This window comes from Stenella coeruleoalba (assembly GCF_951394435.1).
Source record: "Stenella coeruleoalba genome assembly, chromosome: 2".
Lineage (NCBI taxonomy): Eukaryota > Metazoa > Chordata > Mammalia > Artiodactyla > Delphinidae > Stenella > Stenella coeruleoalba.
The window spans coordinates 168,654,277-168,674,694 of NC_137147.1; the positions used below are offsets into that span (position 1 = coordinate 168,654,277).

Genomic DNA, 20,418 nt, shown 5'->3' on the forward strand with positions numbered 1-20,418 from the left:
ATGCAGTATCTCAGAATGTTCCTAGCAGATGGAACCCCAGTTGCTCAGAGAGGTAATCAGTCCTTAACATACCCTTTACTAGCTCTCCTCCCTTCCCTTTCTCACTTCCCCACCCCTTCATTGTGTTTACTGAGACCACCTCTGACAAAACTACTTGTCTGTCCCATATGCTTGTCTGCTTTAAATTAGAACCTAAACCAACATAGACCCATCACCTTACCATCTTACCGGGCTTATGAAAACCTAGAATCTTTTCCCTAAGTGTCAGAGCACTACTTTTATGAGGTTGATCCACATCCTTGGCAAAAAGTCTTCATCCCACCACAACCCTCCACCTCCCCACCCCCATTCCTCAGAGAGACTCTGGAGCAGCCTTTCAAGTCTTTGCCCCAAGACAAGACATCACTTCCCATAAACCCGCTTCTTCCTCAGGGAAGCTTCTTCTCACCAAAACTGAGCTGCAAGGAGAACTTGGCAGTACGGCAGTCAAACCTTACTGCCCATGTCCTATAGGTACATGGCCTGGGGCCAATGTGACCAATATTTCACAAAAATCTTTGTTCAAAGCAGTTCTGCCTGCACTAAGCAGAATGAGCTCCACTCTTTATTCATTTTGCTTCTAGTTCTGCTCTTCATTCATTCACCCATTTATTAATTTGATTAAGCATGTGTTCCCCAGGCATCATGGAGGACCTCAGCTCTAGGCACCAAGCAACAACTCTGAGTGGGTCCTTTATATCTCACAAGCTTCCTACTGGCATCTCAAAGTCTTGGGGGGTGGGGCTTGAGGGGGTGAAAGCCATTGTCATCAACTTGCAGATTCTTAAAAACCATTAAAATGTCAAGTCCTGTTTCCCCCTCCTTGCCTATTTCTGCAACAGTGTCCCTTGTTGACCAATTGGCCTCAGATACTTATTTGTAGTACTAACAAGTCCTCTGGGCTTCCCTGGGTGCAGGATTCTCAGCTACTCTCATTCTCTTCCTACTTGACCTTGAACCTATGATCATGTTTTCCCACTGGCAAGTGGGAGGGCCTTCTGGTCGTCACCAAATGTCTCGTCCTCAGCAGGCTCCCTTAAAGGCAGCTTCACTGGATGGGTGCCTTTCTTCTGGGAGACTCAGACCCACCATCTCCATTCTGGGTTTAGCTCTAAAGGATTTCCACAGGCTCTGCAGGACCTTTTCATTGTCCTGATTTCTCCAGGAAAGATTTCAAATGCAGATAAGATGGTTTATGTCTCTAAAAACGGGGAGTATGTTATTGAAACCTCTGTAGACGGAGCCCTATTGCAGGCTGAGCAATCAGTGAGGCCAGGCAAAACTGAGGTCAGTGATGTCTCCAAAGCTCCAAATTCTCCTTCAGTGAGCTCCCCAACTGTGCCTTCCAAAACACAGTGTTTTGGTTTTGTTCTAGAACATTCTACCTTGCCAAAATTCATTGTTGAGCTGCTTGGTGTTGTGCGGCCCAACCTCTTCCTCCCCATTTGAGGTTGTGTTGCTAGAATTCAGCAATCAGGGGCCTGTCAGCTCCGTGATTCCTAGATGGGGCTAGGTAAGTGCTTCCCAGCATTTCTGTTCCCTTGGCGGGGGTCTATGGTTCGTTTCTTGCTCACAGAACAACTGGCAGCCCTCTGATGTCCAAAGCCCTTAACTGACTTTGCCTGTGCACAACTTCACCTCTAGTGATAAGAGCCATTTCCTGGCTGTGAAACCCTGGGCATGTTCCCTGACCTCTGAGCCTCGTCTTCTTCATCCAGGAAACAGGGTTGTTCCCAGGGTTTAACGAAATCATGTAAGTTATGCAAAGAGTGAGCTTAGCTCACTAGCAATCCCCACCCTAACTGCTCTAGGCCTCTGCAGTCCAAGGCAGAAGCCACTAGCTCCATGTGGCTATTTGACATTTAAATTGAGATGAATTAACATTCACTTCCTTGTAAGCGGGCTGAAGAGGGGAAATGACCTCTGGTTTGGATGGAGAGGGATAATGAAAGACTTTTTCAGTGCACCAACAAAAAAAATCAGTCCCTCACTTAGACTGGCCACATTTCAATGACTCAAAGCCACATGGAGCTGGTGGCTACAATGTTGGACATTTCCATGACCACAGAAAGTTCTGTTGGGGAATTTAAAAGATTCCAGTGCCCAGGTGGCACCCCTGAGCAATTATATCTGAATTGTCTATTCTAGACACTCTCCACAACCGAACTCTCTATTCCTGAATATTCTACTTGCACACACTAATCTCTGACCCCCAGCTAGAGAATGCCTCAGAGATGTGTCCCTCTCCTAAACTCTAAGGCGTTTGCTTCCTACCTCTGACCCTCATTTGACACCAAACCCCCTCCTCCCTCAGATTGTTCCTCCTTCCTGCATCTGGCTGTTCATGGCGCTGCTAGGCTGTGAGCATCTGTGGGGCAAGAACCAGGCAGGATTGTTCCTCCTCTCAGAACTTCCAGAGCACTGGCCTGAGATCCCAGCAGACCCTACACACAACCCTGTCTCCTGTCTTCTATCAGATGTTCAGCTCCTCGAGGGCAGGACCTGCCTCTATCTTTAGAGACCTCACCTCCCAGCCCCTTACAGATGAAACCCCTCAAGGATATGAGCATGAGCTGAGTCCAGCCGCCCTGGGACAGACTGCACTGTTTGTTGGGAAACTGGAGAAATATTTAAACCGACCTTGCTTCTTACAGCATTAGCTACCAGTTGATCAAATGGTTATTAAAGAGCAACTACCGAGTGCACAACCCCATCATGGGTGCAAAAAAGGGCCAGGGGAGTTTTCACAGCGTCATCACGTTTAGTTCTCACAGTAACTTGTAAGAAAATAACTAATGTTCCCATTTTACAGACGAACTAATTGAGGCTTGGTGAGTTTAGAAAACATACCCAAGAACCCAGTTAGTCAAGGGTAGATTCAGAATTTAAACCCTGGGTCTTTCAGATTAAAAAGCCCATGCTTTTTCTACTGTCCTATGAGGCCAATATCTGTCCCAGCACAGTGGTGGTGATGAAAGGTAAGACAAGCACAGAGAACAATCAATGAACATAAGATCATTGACAGAGGTTCAATAAAACAAGATGCTACCTTGGCCATTAGGGCGAAAGAAAAGAGTTAGACTCCCCTAAAGAAAGCAGGCTGGAACTGGGTCTTTAAAAACGACTTTCATAAAATCAGTGGACATGAAGAGGGGAGGGACAAGATAGGGATAGGGGATTAAGAGGTGCCAATTACTATGTATAAAATAATAAGCCACAGGATATATTGTACAGCACAGGGAATATAGCCCATATTTTATAATAACTTGAAACGGAGTGTAATCTATAAAATTTTTGAATCACTTTGTTGTACCCCTGAAACTAATATTGTAAATCAACAACAACAAAAAGAAGTCAGTGGACGTGACATTAAAGATGGTCCAGGCAGACTATGTTATATGGAAAGGCTCCGAGCCTCACGTTCAGAGGAACAGAAAAAGCTAGAGGCAGGGGATGACGATCGGGGATAATAATAGAAGGTGATGGTTATTGAGCGCTGAGTAATGCCAGGCACTAACTCTCACCCACTAATGTTTTATCCCACTAATCCACACAATAATATTATTGATCCTACCGTTATTCCCATTTGACCAATGAGGAAACGGAAGCTTAGAAAGGTTAAGTCTGTCCCCCAAAGTCACACAGCAAGTGAGAGTTATAAATAAATCCTCATACCTGTTGACTAAAAGTAGCCCAAGAGGAATGAGGCATCCACACTCCCTGTAAAGGAATGGGCTTTGATGTCACACTGCCTGGGTCTGTGCCCAGCTTCCACATCTCACAGTGGCATGTCCTCATGCAGGATACGCTCTACGACTGTGTCCTCTGTGTGTGTCTCATTTGTAAAATGGGAGCAATTCTAGTACCTACTTCGTTGGGTTGTTGTCTGTATTAAATGACAAAAGGTGCATCACTGAGGGCAAATAGTAAGTGCTCAGGAAATTTTAGTTGGTTTTTTTTTTTTCATCTTTGACGTATAGTTGATTTACAATATTGCATTAGTTTCATGTGTACAGATAGTGATTTGGGTGTTTTTTGCAGATTATATCCCATTATAGGTTAATTCCCTGTGCTATAGAGTAAATCCTTGCTGCTTATCTATTTTTATGTATAGTAGTTTGTATCTGTTAACCCCGTACTCCTAATTTATCTCCACCCCTCTTCCCCTTTGGTAACCGTAAGTTTTTTTCTATGTCTGTGAGTCTGTTTCTGTTTTGTATATAGATTCATTTGTATTATTTTTTTAGATTCCACAAGTAAATGATATCATATAGTATTTGTCTTTCTCTGTCTGTCTTATTTCACTAAGCATAATACTCTTTAGCTGTTGTTATTAACAGCATCTGAATGATGACTGATTCCCTGAGGGGAAGACCCAGCACCAGGGAAAATTCTGGTTGTCGGGGCCAGAATACATGGCCAGACTACATGGCCTCAGAGCATGTGGCACTGCTCAGCTGGTCCCAACCAGCTCTCTGTGAGGAGGACCTAGACCCACAGAACCCATACCTGATAGGCCTGGGAGGAGCTTTCAAATTTCTCCAGGGCCGTCCTCCACTGAGGGACTCAGGTCGGCACTGCTTCTAACAGGGTTGCTCCACTTTTAGCCGTTTAATGTGTTAGGGGGTCTATGTGAGAATTCATTTGAGTAAAGATTCTGCTAAGAAGCAGCAGAGAGGGAGGGAGGACATTTGAGAGCCACAGAGAGTACAACCCTCTCCTCGTGCAGATGTGAGGGTCTGATGCCCAGAGCAGTTAGGCCATCCCCCCCCGAGTTGCACAGCCAGGGAGCTCTTAGCTGGGCCATGATCAGAATCAGGCCTTTCTTCCCTGACCCCCTGCCTGGGCTGCGGCAGATCTGGGGCCTCCTCCAGGGGGCACTCTACCCATTGTATTTTTTTTTAATTTATTTAATTATTTATTTGGTTGTGTGGGGTCTTAGTTTTCCCATCGTATTTTAGGTGAATGGTGCCTCCCTGGGGTCCTGTAACTCCAGGGCCTGTCAATTAGAAAGCTCAAAGCCCCAGTTCCCTTCAGAAAGATCACGGCCATGATCAGAATGTCTTATGTGCGTTAATGTTCAAATCAGAGGTCAGCAACTTACAGGACGGTTAATATTTGGCTTTCGCCGGCCATTCTCTCTGTTGCCCTCTCTCACGTCTGCTGTGATAGCACAAAGCAGCTGCAGACAGTAAGCGAAGGAATCCGTGGTGACTGTGTTCCAAAAAAACCTTTTTTTATGGACACTGAAATTTGAATTTCTTTTGCTGTTCATACGTTATAAGGTACTCTTTTCATTTTCTTCAACACTTAAAAAATGTAAAAACCATTCTTAGCTTGCAGGCTATACAAACACAGGCAGCGGGCTGAATTCTACCCGTAGTTCACATGGTTTGTTCATATTCTTGTCGCTCCTGAGCTTTGTAAGAGTTATGAAAAGTCAGAGGGCAAGTATAAACCACACTTCCTGCAAACATATATGGACCACAACTCAGAGAGGTTAATCTTATACCATAGCCCTGTCTCTGAAAAGCCTCTGCCTCTCTGGAGAAGCTACACGGTCCCCTAGAGACCCTAGAAGGAGACAGTTTTGAAATGACCTTCTGCTGGAGGCTGCCTAGAACTTGAGTTGATGGTCACCAAGGTCTTTTTCAGGATTTGTTCCACAAGCAGAAACCCCAGCAATGCCCCCTCAGCAAACTGGCAGCGGCCTGGGGTACAGGACACACGGGCAGAAGTCACACAACTGTCCCTTCCAGGTGTGTAGATCTCGTTTCTACGTATAAGTGCTCACCCACACGCTCCCATGAACACCAAACCCAGAAGATCAGAGTTCAGTGCTACCCTTCCAGCATGGCCCTAGGCTCTAGAAGAAAAAAATAATCCCAAGTCCATACAGGAGCTGGACTTGGGATAGAGAGTGAGTGGGGAGGAAGATTCGAGTATTTCCAGCCCAGAGAAGCGCACGAGGCAGATAGGCTTGTGGGGGATGAATTGGGACAAGTTAGAAAGACGGGTGGCAAGAAGGTGTGGATGGCAAACGGGGGTCCCCCTGAGTCAAGAAGGAGCCCAGACTCGATGTAAGAGGGATTATGGGTTTCTTTGAGGAGAGAAGTGATATGACAAAAGCAGGGAAATACATTTTAATCCAGCAGTGTTGTACAGGATTGTAGAGAAAGTAGCAGCAAGTCCAGGAGAAATGTCTACGTCAGGAAACTGCTGGAGTATGCCAGGGTGGAGCTCAAGGGAGCCTGACCCACAGAGGTGGCCCCAAGGTCACACACAAAGCCAAGTGCAAAGGCCCTTCCAAAGGAAGGGTAGCGAGGCCCAGATTCACTAGACCTGGAGGGCCCAGCTGAGTTAACAGGGCCTCCAGCGGACCCCGCCTGGGTGAGCGGACAGAGACGGGATGTTGGTAGAAGCAGACTGTTTCCTCGTCTTAGGAATCATCAGTTCGTCCACACTGACTACAATTAGTATAAATATGGTAAGCCTCCCAGGCAAAGTCCCAGCACTCAAGCTTAGTACAAGCTCTTTCCTTTTCTTTTCTTTTTTCAATTAATAGACTTTATTTTTTAGAGCAGCTTTAAGTTTGTTGCAAAATTGAGCAGAAAGTACAGAAAGTTCCTACATACCCCCCTGTCCCTGCACACATACACCTGCCCTACTGTCGACATCCCCTACATTCGTTCTAATCAATGAACCTGCACTGACGCAACATAAGCCTCCTCCGAAGTCCACGGTTTACATTAGGGTTCACTCTGGCTGTTGTACATTTTGTGGGCTTTGACGATGGTATAACGACACGTATCCCCCATTTACAGTATCAGACAGTATCATTTCACTGCCCTCAAAATCCCCTGTGCTCCCTTTGGTTTTTTACCATCTTCATGGTTTTGCCTTTTCCAGTATGTCATAATCCTTTTTCTTTTTGAAAAATAAGTGACTTTATTTTTAAGTAATACCTGCAGAGGTACGACATTCAAAAGATACAGTTTAAAAAAAAGTCTCTCTCCTTCTGTCCAGCAGCCACTTTTCACTCACCCAGTTCCCTTCCTACCAGCTCACACACACACACACACACACACACACACACACACGCACGCACGCACGTGTGTGTGTGTGTGTGTGTGTGTGTGTGTGTGTGTGTGACTTTTGAGGGGAGATGTTGAAAATGAGGTGCTAGCAAGATGATTAGGAAGAGATCGGTAAACATCCACAACAATGGAAAAGGAATTCTGGTGAAAGGTCAGACCTGCATATGTAGATTCAGGACCCCAGCCCAGCGGGGCAGCTGAGAATGGATGAACTCTCCTGGGAGAGCAGTGAGCACAAACTAGAGATCCAGGCCTGGGGAGTTCCTTCACTGCAAGTATTTTTCTTAGAACCTACTATGAGTGAGGCCCTGTGGGGAGCACTGACATAAGGAAAGGTGCAGACAAAACAGAGGTTTGAGCAAGAGGTTGCAGGGAAGTGTAAATACTACAGCATCCTGGAAGGAAGCCAAGGAAAGAGTCTGTACAAAAGGAAATGTCACCCCTTTGCCACTGGATCTAGGAGAATTAAGACCAACAAAAAACTAGGGACTCTGGCAAAAAGAGGCCATGGTGAGAGCAATTTCAGCTGGATCCTGGGGAACAGAGCCAGATGTTGAATGTATAGGGAATGCATCGTGAAGAAATGGAGGGCAGGAAAGAAAACATTTTACGACGGGTCATAACCCTTTATCTAAAACCGTTGGAGTCGGATGCAAATATTTCAGAATTCAGACCTTTCTGGATTTTAGAAAGGTAATACAGTGCACACCATCATGTTAGATTAGATATAACACACCCAGCAGAGTCGGGGATAAGCCCCCCTAATCAGACACATCAATATTTCTGCAGTGAATCATAAGAATATTCATACCAAGTCGGATAGATTAAGATCATAAAGTTTGAGCTTCATCTTAAGAAAATCTTTTTTGTTTTCAGAGCTTTTGGGGTTTCAGAGCAGATAAGAGCCAAGTAAGGGATCTGAGCTGAATTTCTTTTCAGCTTTTAGGTCGAGCATCACAGGCTTATTTAATACCTGGAATAAAGTCTTCTACCTCCACAAATAGTGAAGCTCCCTCAAGGGGTTTCACGCATGTGTTCTTCCTTTTAACTGGACCCTCAGTGGTTTGAAGACAGGATTCAAGTCTGATTGTCTTTGGGTCCTCAGCACAGGGCATAGGACCTGACCCATAGGACATGCCCCAAAATTTTGGCTGCACTGAGTTTTCATGACCTATAATAAGGCACAGAACTGATCGCTGTCCCATCGTGGCTCTTTCTGTAGCCCAACCTCCAGCCCTGTCTGCCCAAAGCTCCAGAACTACTTACTCCTCTGTTGACATGCAGCCGGCACGTCCTATTTCTCTTCTTAAATCCAAACTCAACAGCCATCTGTTTGTTCTGGTATTCTAGCACTAATTGCGATTCCAGATTTTGTTTGATATGTTTGACCTGGTATTTTAGAACTAACTCTTAATTGTGTTTTTATTTAACATGGATAGCACATATAAAGCAAGAGCATAAGGAGTGCTACATAAATGCAAATTTTATTGTATTTCACTCCAGACCTCAGAGACTTGCCAAACTTGGTTCTGCTCTAAAGAAGTTCTCCCCTGAGGGCTTAGGGGAGTCTCTCTCTCCCTCTCTCTCTCTCTCTCTCTCTCTCTCTCTCTCTCTCTCTCTCTCTCTCTCTCTCCCTCACACAACTTCCTCAAAGCTGGGCAAATAGAAACACCCATCATACAGAAGCCAACATCTCACTGACTGGTCCACCGACACCAAGGCCTTCAAATTTTACTGAGTTTTGTGTAAAATTAACACAACTCGCGGGAGGTCATGACATTCTTTGTCTCGCTTTTGGGAACTGGTTGAGCATCTTACATTAAGACGCGCCTTTCTAACTGGGTCACTATGCCATTACATACAGTTTAAGTTTGCAATGTGAAGAGGACTGTTTTTATTTTCTGCCTTTTGAAGAACAGATCCAACATTACAGAAATGTGCCATTAACCCATAGAAAATTGGTACAACTTGCAAAGCTCCACAGATATTTTTCAAGATAAGCTATTCCACTTCTCCAGGAAGTGTCTACAGTTATTATTTTAATGAGATTTCAGACCTTGTGAGAACTGAGTAAAGCATCAGTTGAGAGCAAAGGAGTAACTCTTACAACTTGTAAATCACCCTATTCAGGGGCCACTGAGTCACCACACTCGGTCCCTATGCACCCAAACCCCATGCCACGTAGGGTTTATGCTCCCGCTGTCCAGAGTCTTAATTTTGAACTTCTCACCCTGACCCATTCCTCAGGCCACATTCCATGCAGCTCTCATGTCCTCTGGCTTTTTACATCATTGTTCATTCTTCCGTTTCTGGTTTGCCCCTCTCTTTAGACTTGGCCCTCAGATTATCTTCCTAGCTACGACCTTGGCTTTCTCTCAGCCAGTCTATGACTGGATGAATGAATGGATTTCATTTTCTTTTCTCTCTTAGTCACTGATTCCATCCCATTGTGTTCTTGAAACAGTCCAATAAGTTATACACGTCTGCAATGTGAACAGCATATTTGGTTTTCATCGCTGGGAACAGAAAATGCTGGCCATTTCAGGAATCTTTCTATCTTTAATGGTTTATTTAATAACATTCTTTGTAGCCCAGAGCTGGTCATGGAAAATTACTAACATTCTCCATTTGTGGGGCATGGTCAGGCCAATTAAAAGCTGCCAATATTATTATGAAGTCTCTCTTAATATCTGAAGAGAACTGCCACATTAAGAAAGACATTCTGGACTTCCCTTGTGGCCCAGTGGTTAAGAATCCGCCTGCCAATGCAGGGGACATAGGTTCGAGCCCTGGTCCAGGAAGATCCTACATGCCACGGAGCAACTAAGCCCGTGCGCCACAACTACTGAGCCTGCACTCTAGAACCCACGAGCCACAACTACTGAGCCCACGTGCCACAACTACCGAAGCCCACGTGCCTAGAGCCCATGCTCCATAACAAGAGAAGCCACTGCAATGAGAAGCCCGCGCACCAACGAAGAGTAGACCCCGCTCACCGCAACTAGAGAAAGCCCGTGCACAGCAACGAAGATCCAACACAGCCAAAAATAAATAAATAATATAAATTTTTAAAAAAGAAGGACATTCTGGTATTCCATGTGTTATCTCACATGTGTCACTGAGAGGTTGACTATGCCCCTACTATTTTTGGTCATTAGAAAACCAGATGTAGACCACTGCTGTGAAGATTGTAGGAATTATACAAGAACTGAAAAGTCCATCTTTGTTTACACTGGAATGGCAGTAGTAGTAATGACAAGTATGACAAAGAAAAGGTGGTGGGGAGGGAGTGAGGCCATTCTGGAAGGAGAAACCAGGTCAAGGGTCAAGAACCGAGTGATTAAGGTGAAAACCTGAGCAGGATTCTATGATGAGACACCAAGGCCTGGTAAGGGTTCTAGAAGAGCCACTCCCAAAAGTAACCAGTAACAGACAAGCGGGCCTCAGCATGCAGGAAATCTGAAGACCACGGGGAAGTCAGCAGAGGCAAGTCAAGGTCAGGAAACCAGGAAGTTGTGAGAACACTGAGAGAGATGGTCGTGAAGGGCCTTGGTTAAGAGTCAGATAGATGCTTACATGGGGAATGTAAAAAATACAACAGATGGGAATTCCCTGGCAGTCCAGTGGTTAGGACTCCACACTTCCACTGCAGGGGGCACGGGTTTGATCCCTGGTGGGGGAACTAAGAGCTCACACGCCACGGAGCGTGGCCAAAAGAAAAGAAACTAACAACAACAAACTAGTGAATATAACAAAAAAGAAGCTGACTCACAGATATAGAGAACGAGTGGTTCCCAGTGGGGAGAGGGAAGGGGAGAGGGGCAAATTATGGGCAAGGGCTTAAGAGGCACAAAATACTCTGTATAAAATAAATAAGCTACAAGGATATATAGTACAACCAGGGAATCTAGCCAATATTTTATAATAACTATAAATGGCACATAACCTTTTAAAAAATTGTGAATCACTATATTGTACACCTATAACTTATATACTATTATACATCAACTATACTTCAGTTTCAAAAAAAGTCTAAAAAAATAAAAGAACCAGATAAAGCCTATGTTCATATCCAAATACTTCATGAGTGATGCCAGGTAAGCTACTATCTCTCTGAGCCTCAACTTTCTCATCTGAAAGAAAAGGAATAAGAACAGTTGCCTGTATCCCCATGGGGCTGTGAGGATGAAAATGAGATCACGCACAGAGAGTGCTTAGCCAAGTCCCTGGCACCTGGAAACCACTGAATAAATGGTGATCAATATGGTGCCAGTCATCAAGGGGTGAAGTAATAACAAGACATGAAAATAATTGCCCTCTGCCTTCTTTTAGGTTTTATGATAGAGCAGGAATGGGGACCTAAGCCTGATTGGTCCTGAACCTGAAAGAATGAGCGGGAACGTAATTGCCCTGGTTGAATGAGCACCTTGTGGCCACAGGGGAATCCTGACACCAGCCTGAAACTGGGTGGGAGCTCAACGACTCAGTATTCAAGGGAGACTGTGTGGGTGACAAGCGTGCAACTCGTTCCTTTAGCTAAACGGTCTCCATTTTACTTTGATTCCAGCCCAGACCACCGGCAATCCAAGTAAAGTGTCTCATGTCCTCAGATTTGCATTTTCTGGACTGTGCTTTGGAATCACGCCCTTGGCTCACTTGGAGGGATGCTTAACAGCAGCTCCATGAACCTGGCTGTTGAAAATACGATGCTGTGGACTTTGTCCCTTATACCAGTGGTCCCCAACCATTTTGGCACCAGGGACCGGTTTCGTGGAAGACAGTTTTTCCACGGATGGGGGAGGGGATGGCTCAGGCGGTGATGCGAGTGATGGGGAGCGGCAGAAGAAGCTCCGCTTGGCCCCTCTCCGCTCACCTCCTGCCGAGCGGCCTGGTTCCTAACAGGCCGCGGACCGGTACTGGTCTGCGGCCTGGGGGTTGGGGACCCCTGCCTTATACCACATAACGCCCCTTTCTCAGGTCTTTAGGAAATGATCAAAACCACAAGGCCAGAATTCCTCCAGAGCAGCTGGTGTGCTTTCATCTTGTGGAAAGTGAGATTTTTAAACGTAAGGCTGGGACTTCCCTGGTGGCGCAGTGGTTAAGAATCCGCCTGCCAATGCAGGAGACACGGGTTTGAGCCCTGGTCCGGGAAGACCCTACATGCCACAGAGCAACTAAGCCCGTGCGCCACAACTACAGAGCCTGCGCTCTAGAGCCCGCGAGCCACAACTACTGAGCCCACGTGCTACAACTACTGAAGCCCGCGCACCTAGAGGCCGTGCTCCGCAACAGGAGAAGCCACCGCAATGAGAAGCACGCGCACCGCAACGAAGAGTAGCCCCCGCTCACTGCAACTAAAGAAAGCCCGTGCGCAGCAACTAAGACCCAATGCAGCCAAAAATAAATAACTTAAATAAATAAATTAAAAAATAATAATAAAGGTAAGGCCAGCGTTCCTCTTTGCTTTGACCTTTAGGAAACTCACAGCTGAATTTAGACCCCATTGAGCAATTATGCAGGCCCTTCAGTTATACAGTTCACCCTAATATATTTTCGTTACTTAATTTTAACATTCTGAGTCTAGACCCGGGGTCGGAAAACAGCAGTTCACGGGCAAATCCCGCCTGCTGCCTGTTTATGGTTCCAGTGAACACGATAGACCCCTTGACTATTTTCTACAGCTGCTGTGGCAACACAACAGCAGAGCTGATACTTGTAGCAGAAACTGTGTGGGCCAAAAAGCCCCAAATCTTTTTTTGTTTTCTTTTTAACGGATGTTGTGTTAGTTTCAGGTGTCCAGCAAAGTGATTCAGTTTTTTGTTTGTTTCTTCTTGTTTTTTTAATTTTTTGGCCACACCGTGGGGCATGCAGGATCTTAGTTCCCCCACCAGGGATGGAACCCAGGCCCCCTGCATTGGGAGCACAGAGTCTTAACAACTGGACTGCCAGGGAGGACCCACAAAAGCCCCAAATCTTGCTCTAGACTTATTTTCTTGTTTTCTTGATTTTTGTGTGTTTTGGAAGCTGCCTCAAATCCATCTTGGAAGAAAGCAGGTTCTAAACAATCTAACATTAAAGAGAGGCAAAGAGGGCCATCGGATTCACTATAGTTCTTCACACACACACACACACACACACACACACACACACACACAAGAGACTACAGGAAATTGGAACAACCCTCCCTGGTGTTTGCATAGATATTCTGCCCTGATGCACGGAGCTGTAGTCAGAGCAAAAGGAATCATCACATTTCCCCAGACTGGATTTCAGTCCTCGGTCTTGAGGATTCCTATCTCCTAGAACTCATTAAAGTTGTTCTTCTCCCTAAGAGCCTTACTAAGTTCCTCCAAATAATCAGTTTTCAGAAGGTCCCACTAGAAGCTAAAAGAAGAAATACTGGGCAAGGAGAAGGGAGTGCGCTGAGGCAAGAAGCCTGGGAGGGCTGGAGGTCCTGTGAGCCTTTCCGCTCAGCGCCAAGCTTGACATGGAGACTGGGTCATGACGATGACAATTATGAAAAATAAAAACCTGACTTCTTTCCTAATTAAACCCACACGCAGATAATAATTGCTGTTACGCATTTAATGCCCAGACTTGTCCCTCTTCCAAAAAATGAAAATATCAGTCAGGCTGTATAACTTAGTAATGCTCTTAAATCTGACTTAATAAGGAGCAAAACATCAGATTTTCAAGGTATTTGGTGTTTGGTTCTCTCTAGCTGAAAGTGGTTTTATTTTTCTCTCCACACAGGATATTTCTAGGGAGGGCCTTTCATCAAAAACAACCAATTTCAGGGCATGTGTTTATTTTGTATAAAATGTACACGTTTCCTAAGATCAAGTTTAATTAACAAAGCATTGTACGGTCTTATCTAGCAAAATCCTGAAAAATGGAAGTTGGCCATTAAAGCGTAAACCAGCATATCATTAAAACTGCAAGATGATCTTGGTCTCTCACCACCTAATGTCAATGCAAAAGACTGCATTTAAGAGGAAATTTATGGTTGGGGTAAAATAAACAATAGGCCCCTGAGAAATTTACTGAGAAAGTAACTTTAGGGGTTTTTTCCCTGAAAACTGTTCAAGTCTTAAGCAACTGCAGTTATACTTTTAATCTTACAGTAAATACTGTCTTTATAATTAGGAAAACATCCCTTGTGCCTAGTCTCTTAAAAGGGACTTCCCCCCACCCCATTCACTTAAAAAGAAAATCAGTGTTTTACATTTTCTGTTGATGTCCTAAGGAAAACCATGAAGGTCTCAATCATATGAAAGAAAAATCACATGGGCATCAAACTTAAAATTGTATCTTGGCAGAATCGGAAAGATACATTGCTTCCTTTGGTTTCTTTAGAACATAAGAGATTTTGTATCACTCACATTCTTGGCCTTTTTTTCCACCCACACAGGGAAACGGGGAGGAATGCAGGAATCAAAGAGCTGCATTCCTCTTCACCACAAAGTACTCACACTTGGCGAATGGCAAAGATTTGGGTCATCATTTTTTAAATGATTGCCAAGCAGTGAGGAGCTCAGGCCCAGCACAAATAACAGCCTCCACGATCCCTTCCAGCCCTGCGCCTGTGGCGTCGACCACAGAGCCTGTTTGCAGGGAAAAAATCCAAATTTCTGTGTCCCGAGGGGAGGCATTCATTACTCAGCAGCACCCGCTTTGACCTCATAAGTAGGACAAGTGTTGTTTGCTGTGGGCAAGACTTTTTGACTTCCCTGTAAACGGTTTCTGCATCTAGTCCAAGAGAATGGGTGTGGAAGTGTATTTATTGCAACCACAAGGATGTGCAAATTTATTTATAGTATAAACGGTCCTTTCCACAAGTCCTAGCTGTCAACAACTCCCTGTTTTCCTGGAGTTCCCCAGGAGCCAAGAATGTTTTGTTTCTGAAGCCTGGTACCTGGAGAGCTAAAATAACAATCTTGTTAATGAGAAGACAATGAGACTAACTGCTGTTTTGCAGTGTTTCCACGGGGCCATACCTTTTAATTGCCGAGTGTTGGCAATTTAACAGACTGTAATGAGTACACTGTCCCTCTTTTTTTTGCACACAGCCCGTTGAGCTCGGTCGAAACAGGAGTTTGTTTTGTGTACGGAGCCGAGAAGACTTATTAAAAGCTGACGGAAGCGTTTGGAATGAGTTTATTTTGACTGGCGAGGTATGTCTTGATGGTTTGCATTCAAATGCGAGAGAAAAAAAGAGATAAAGTGGATTAGCCTCAATCATCTGGGAGATGACATTTCTCTCCGTGTTTGAAGTATTTTATGAATTAGAGAATGGGACTGATTTTGAAGCCTAAATTAATTTAATCTGTTTGCTTTTGTTTGATGCAGCAGCTGCAGCAACTCACCCTCCTTCTTTGAAAATCTTCAGCTTCGAGGTTTCGAAAAGCCAGTGCAGCCGGTGAGTAGCGGTGGGCAGGAGGCTGCCTTGGGTGGAGAAGGTAGTCGGTGTTCAGTTTCCCCCGGTGGACGGTCTGGCATTCCCCGGTGGGGTTTTGTCTCCAGCTTCAAGCTAGACGCTCTCACACTTGCCCATCGTGCTTTTTATTAAAGGACAACTTGCCAGCAGAAGCCAACAGGAGGAAAAGAAAGGAAATTATTATCCCAACTCCTTTTCCTCCTAGCACATTTTCATTGGGGCGGGGTGGGGGGGGACCTTCAGCGTGAAGATGAAAGAGGCAGAAATGTTCCCATCGGTCATGGCCCATTAACGGTGCCTGACACCCAAGTCTCCCACACATTCGGCGCACCCGGAAAACCCCAGTTGTGTTAAGAATCCGGATTTCTTTGGTGCGGTAGACGGGCCAATACACTCGAATCCTTGATCATAACCGTGCATATGGGTCCGCCCGTAATCTTCCTAACTCCACCTCGGAAGGCGAGGGCTCCGTGTTTCCTAGCAGGACATGGAGAAAGTGTCTTTACAATAACACTGTCTGAATGTTCACAGTCAATATTCCCAAAACTCTCGGTTACTTAAAAGGAGATTAAGTTAACCCGGCTCATCCCAATACCAATCCACCACCAAATCAGGCTGGCTTATCACAGCCGGATACACCGACGAGAGACGATTTCAAAGTTGAGGGAAAGAAAAGAGAAATTTGCCTATCCTGGTACTTGATTCGGGATTTCCGATAATATAAGTCCTCCCCACCGTCGACCCCAGCTTGGTCTGGAAGGAAAGTAAGTGAGCCAATTTTAGAAAAAGAAGTACTTGGAGAAATCAGGAAGGTGCAAGAAGTGTCCGAGGACGGTCACATCTCACTGGGCAAGTTCTGGTGGCAGAATGTTATTGAAAGTCTACATGGCATTTACGGATTCATTTCTATGAGGACCTTTAAGTTAGAAGCTGGAGAAAAGGAAACTTGATGAATTTTCTGATGAATCTCATTTATCAGGGCATTTGCCCTGTAACACAAGTCACCCTACATGTAAAGTGTTTTGGATTCGGGTTTGGAGAGCTGTTCCTGCCATTTGGGGTTGGAAAGAATCAGGGTCTCCAAACTTTTTGCACGGGTACCTTGAGCGTATTAGAAAGTTTAAAAACAATGATAAATCTCCTTAAGCCTTTGAGATGGCAAAACAATCTCAAATCTTCAGAGAAGGCCCTGAGAGGTCAGTGATCTTCCTCCAGCAATAGGGACAACTCCCAAGGGAGCCCAGCAGGAATTCCAGCCTATTCTCTTGGCTCTAGCTCCAATTTTCATTTAAATCAATCTCTATAAGACTCTGTTTCCTCTTCGGTAAAATGGGAATGAGAATTTCTACAGGACAGATAACTGTGAAGACTCAGTGAAAGGATTATGTAAAGCATTTAAACCCCTTTACGTTGTCAATGTTGTGCTGTAATCCTTGTTACTGTTATTATTATACCCATCAAACTGCGTCTCTTCCCCTCTGGGAATTCATTTTGAGGTTATATCTTCTGGTCTTTTTTGTAAGATGGTTATTTGCAAGCAAATGAAAGATAGTCTTAGCCAATACAAAATGAGAAACGATTCTTCTAGGAGTACATATTCTGCCATCACTGAATTTTGATAGTAATACCACACTAGAAAACAAAACACCCCTAATCAGTACTCATCCAAGATTGCAGCTTTGGTCAAAATATACTTTTCTATTCTCTTTGTGTATGTGTTTGTGTGTTAAGGATATCAAGTCATCTAATTTTTTGAGCACCTACTCTGTGTTAAATGTCATACTAAATATTAAGGGGAACAGACAAATGTCAGAAGAAGCTATCTTCATTCAATCCATTTATGAACCCACTGTCAACATAATATAGTCCCTGTACTAGTCTGTCATTTGCAAGGGACAGATTCCCAATTGAGGCTGGCTTAAGAATAATTTATTAGCTTGTGCACCCCATGGAGTAACAGAGGAGTTTGCTGAAGAAGAAAGAATGCTACCTAGAAAGAAGACAGATGTCAGTGCAGGTGGTTACAATCCACCACACCCCCGACTGATAACATCTTCATCCTCATTCATATAAACCACCCCGGGAGTTCATACAAATAGCACACAAACAAGAACTTCTTTTTTACACTGACAAAATGATACTTGAATCTTCCGGGAATTAAATCAAAGCAGACAAAAGATTCATAACAAGTGGTCTTGCATAGGGAACAGTATTTCAGTGCCTCCACTCAGCCTAATTCTAGAAACCTGGAGAGGTGGGAAGAACGAAGATATGCTCCTTCTACTCAGCACCCCCCCACCCCTCACTGCAATCTCATGAAGCCTCGCGCTGGGCAAGCCAGGCACCTGCTCCAGAGCTGCTGCCCCCCCTGGCACGCACTGCACCAGAGATTAGGTACTCTTTTCCTATTGACTCTCCCTCTAAACAGTAAGCTATTGAGGGACAGCAGTAGAGTCTGCCCTGCTCACAATTTTTTGAGGGCCTACTATGTGCCAGGGGGGCGGGGCAGTGTGGGCACAGAAGTGAACAAAACAAAGCCCTTTTTCTCAGGGACCTTGCCTTCCCATGCACTAAATAGGTAAATATACATCAGATGTGAGAGGTGCTAAGAAGAAAGTGGAAAGACAAGAATGGGATCCTCCAGGCCTCGCCTTCCCTGGAGGTCCGGGAAGCCCTGGGGAGGAGCCCTCCCAGTGGCAAGAGGACTGATGTGGTCCGGAATCAAGACCCGCTCCCCACTCCACCCCTTTTGAAGAGCAGCATTGGGTGGGGGTGAGGGTGGAGGAGGGGGGCCGTGGTAAAGACTCGGGTTTTATGCTAAGTCAAATGAGAAGCTGTTGAAGAGTGCTTTTTGTTTTTGTTTTTTTTTTTGCGGTACGCGGGCCTCTCGCTGTTGTGGCCTCTCCCGGACGCGCAGGCTCAGCGGCCATGGCTCACGGGCCCAGCCGCTCAGCGGCATGTGGGATCTTCCCGGACTGGGGCACGAACCCGTGTCCCCTGCATCGGCAGGCGGACTCTCAACCACTGCGCCACCAGGGAAGCCCTGTTGAAGAGTCTTGAACAGAGAATTTGTAGTATTAGAATTCGGGACATAAATGAAGGGGAACAGGACCTGCCACCTGAAAATATGCCACTTTGGCATAAGAATTATTTTGAGCTGAAGACATTTGCCTTCTTGAAACCCCTTATCTGCCTAAAAGCATTGCCCTCCCGAAGAACTTGTTTGTCATAAATCCCTTTCCAGAGAGCAACTCGAATCTATTCTAGAGACAGAAGCACCTCACCCAAACAGACAGTGTCACAAAACTACCGTATTTCCTATCTCTTCTCCTATGAGCGCATTTATCTTACAAAAAAGTCATCTGTTCTCCCAGAAGTGCCCCTTTGCCCCTCTCCATCCCCTATGATTATGGTGTAGAAGCCCTAAAATCTAACCACCTCCTTGAGTCACATTTCCTCGTGAACTCCCCTGCCTAAGTAGGTAATTAAATCTGTTTTCTTCTCTTGCTAACTTGTCTTTTGTCGATTTAATTTGCAGGCCCCCAAGAAAAACACTAAACAGGATAGAGAAAAAGGTTTTTCTCCCTGACACTTCTGTTCCACCAATGACCCATTCGTATTTAGACTGAATACAGGAAAACAGGTTTATTCTCAGAATTTGTGAAATGATATGTTAAAGTATATAAATTCCCTCCTAAAAACAAAAAATATGTAAACATATTTTTTTTTATTTCAAAAGTCTATTAAGAAGCCCTGGTACTGGGAATTCCCCCAGGGCTGTCCAGTGGTTAGGACTCCGAGCTTCCACTGGAAGGGGCTCAGGTTCGAACCCCAGTAGGGGAACTAAGATCCCACAAGCCAAGCGGCAAGGCCAAAAACAAAACAAAATCAGAAAAGAAGCCCTGCTACTAACAATCTGTCACATCTCCTTCTCAACTAATCTTATAGACGTAGAGTTCTTCAAGGGGCCTACTGGGGTTCTAACCTCAGAACTGGAATTTCACCCTCTCCGTCCACTCCTCTTTCTCAAAGACAGGGAGACTGGGCCCCTGCTGGTTACAGAATTTGGGGGAAGGAGGGCAAAGGGAGAGTCCAGAGATAAATGACCCAAGGTCAATGGGGCAGTGGAGTGGTCTAGGATGGATTTTTTTCCTCCTTCAAATGAACAGCCACTGGGTAGGATGTTCTTTAGTCCTGAATCAACACGTCATCACTATCACCGTCCACACCAGGAACAATCCTTGTAATAATGCTTACATTCTCCTAAGAGAATACTGAAACATTTTTTCTGAGACACACTGCATTGTCTCCTTCGGGAAACTAGATGGGTGGAAACTCAGGGAAGTTAAATACTTGACTGAGATGCTCAGAAGGTCAGCCGCTGACACGGAAAGGGATCATCAACGCAATTCAGTGAGCATGGTTCCCATCAGCTGCAGACACTTCATCTTGGCCTAAGTACCGTTCTTAGTACCTGTGTAACTTTGTCAAGTAAAACTGCACAGTCTCTTGGTCACAGTCTTCACACTATTTATTATCTACCAGGCCCTCTGATGTCTTAATTATATCTGACTTGCCTAGATTTAAAGTCCAGTGGCCAGAAACTAGGGTCTGGTCTCCCTATGTTCCAAAGAACCCAGAGAGCAACACACATATGAGGAAAACAAGTGTCCCAGGAAGAGTCCTCCCTAACCAATTCAGAAATGGGTGGGCATCGTGGGTCCAAGAGATAGGATTTTTTTTCCACCTCCACCCCTTTGCCTATAAAAGCTTTATTTCTTGTTACTTTAAGTTTCTGACATCCTCTCAGGGGAAGGCTTGTATTCATGCAGGCTTGCAGAAAAT

At 45.0% G+C, this 20,418-nt stretch overlaps 1 protein-coding gene across 7 annotated transcripts in view; it reads right to left on the minus strand.

Annotated features, from left to right (window-relative positions):
- NEBL (nebulette) overlaps nt 1-20,418 on the minus strand; it is a 522,125-nt gene that overhangs the window by 421,880 nt on the left and 79,827 nt on the right. The gene's annotated exons all lie outside the window — the stretch shown is intronic.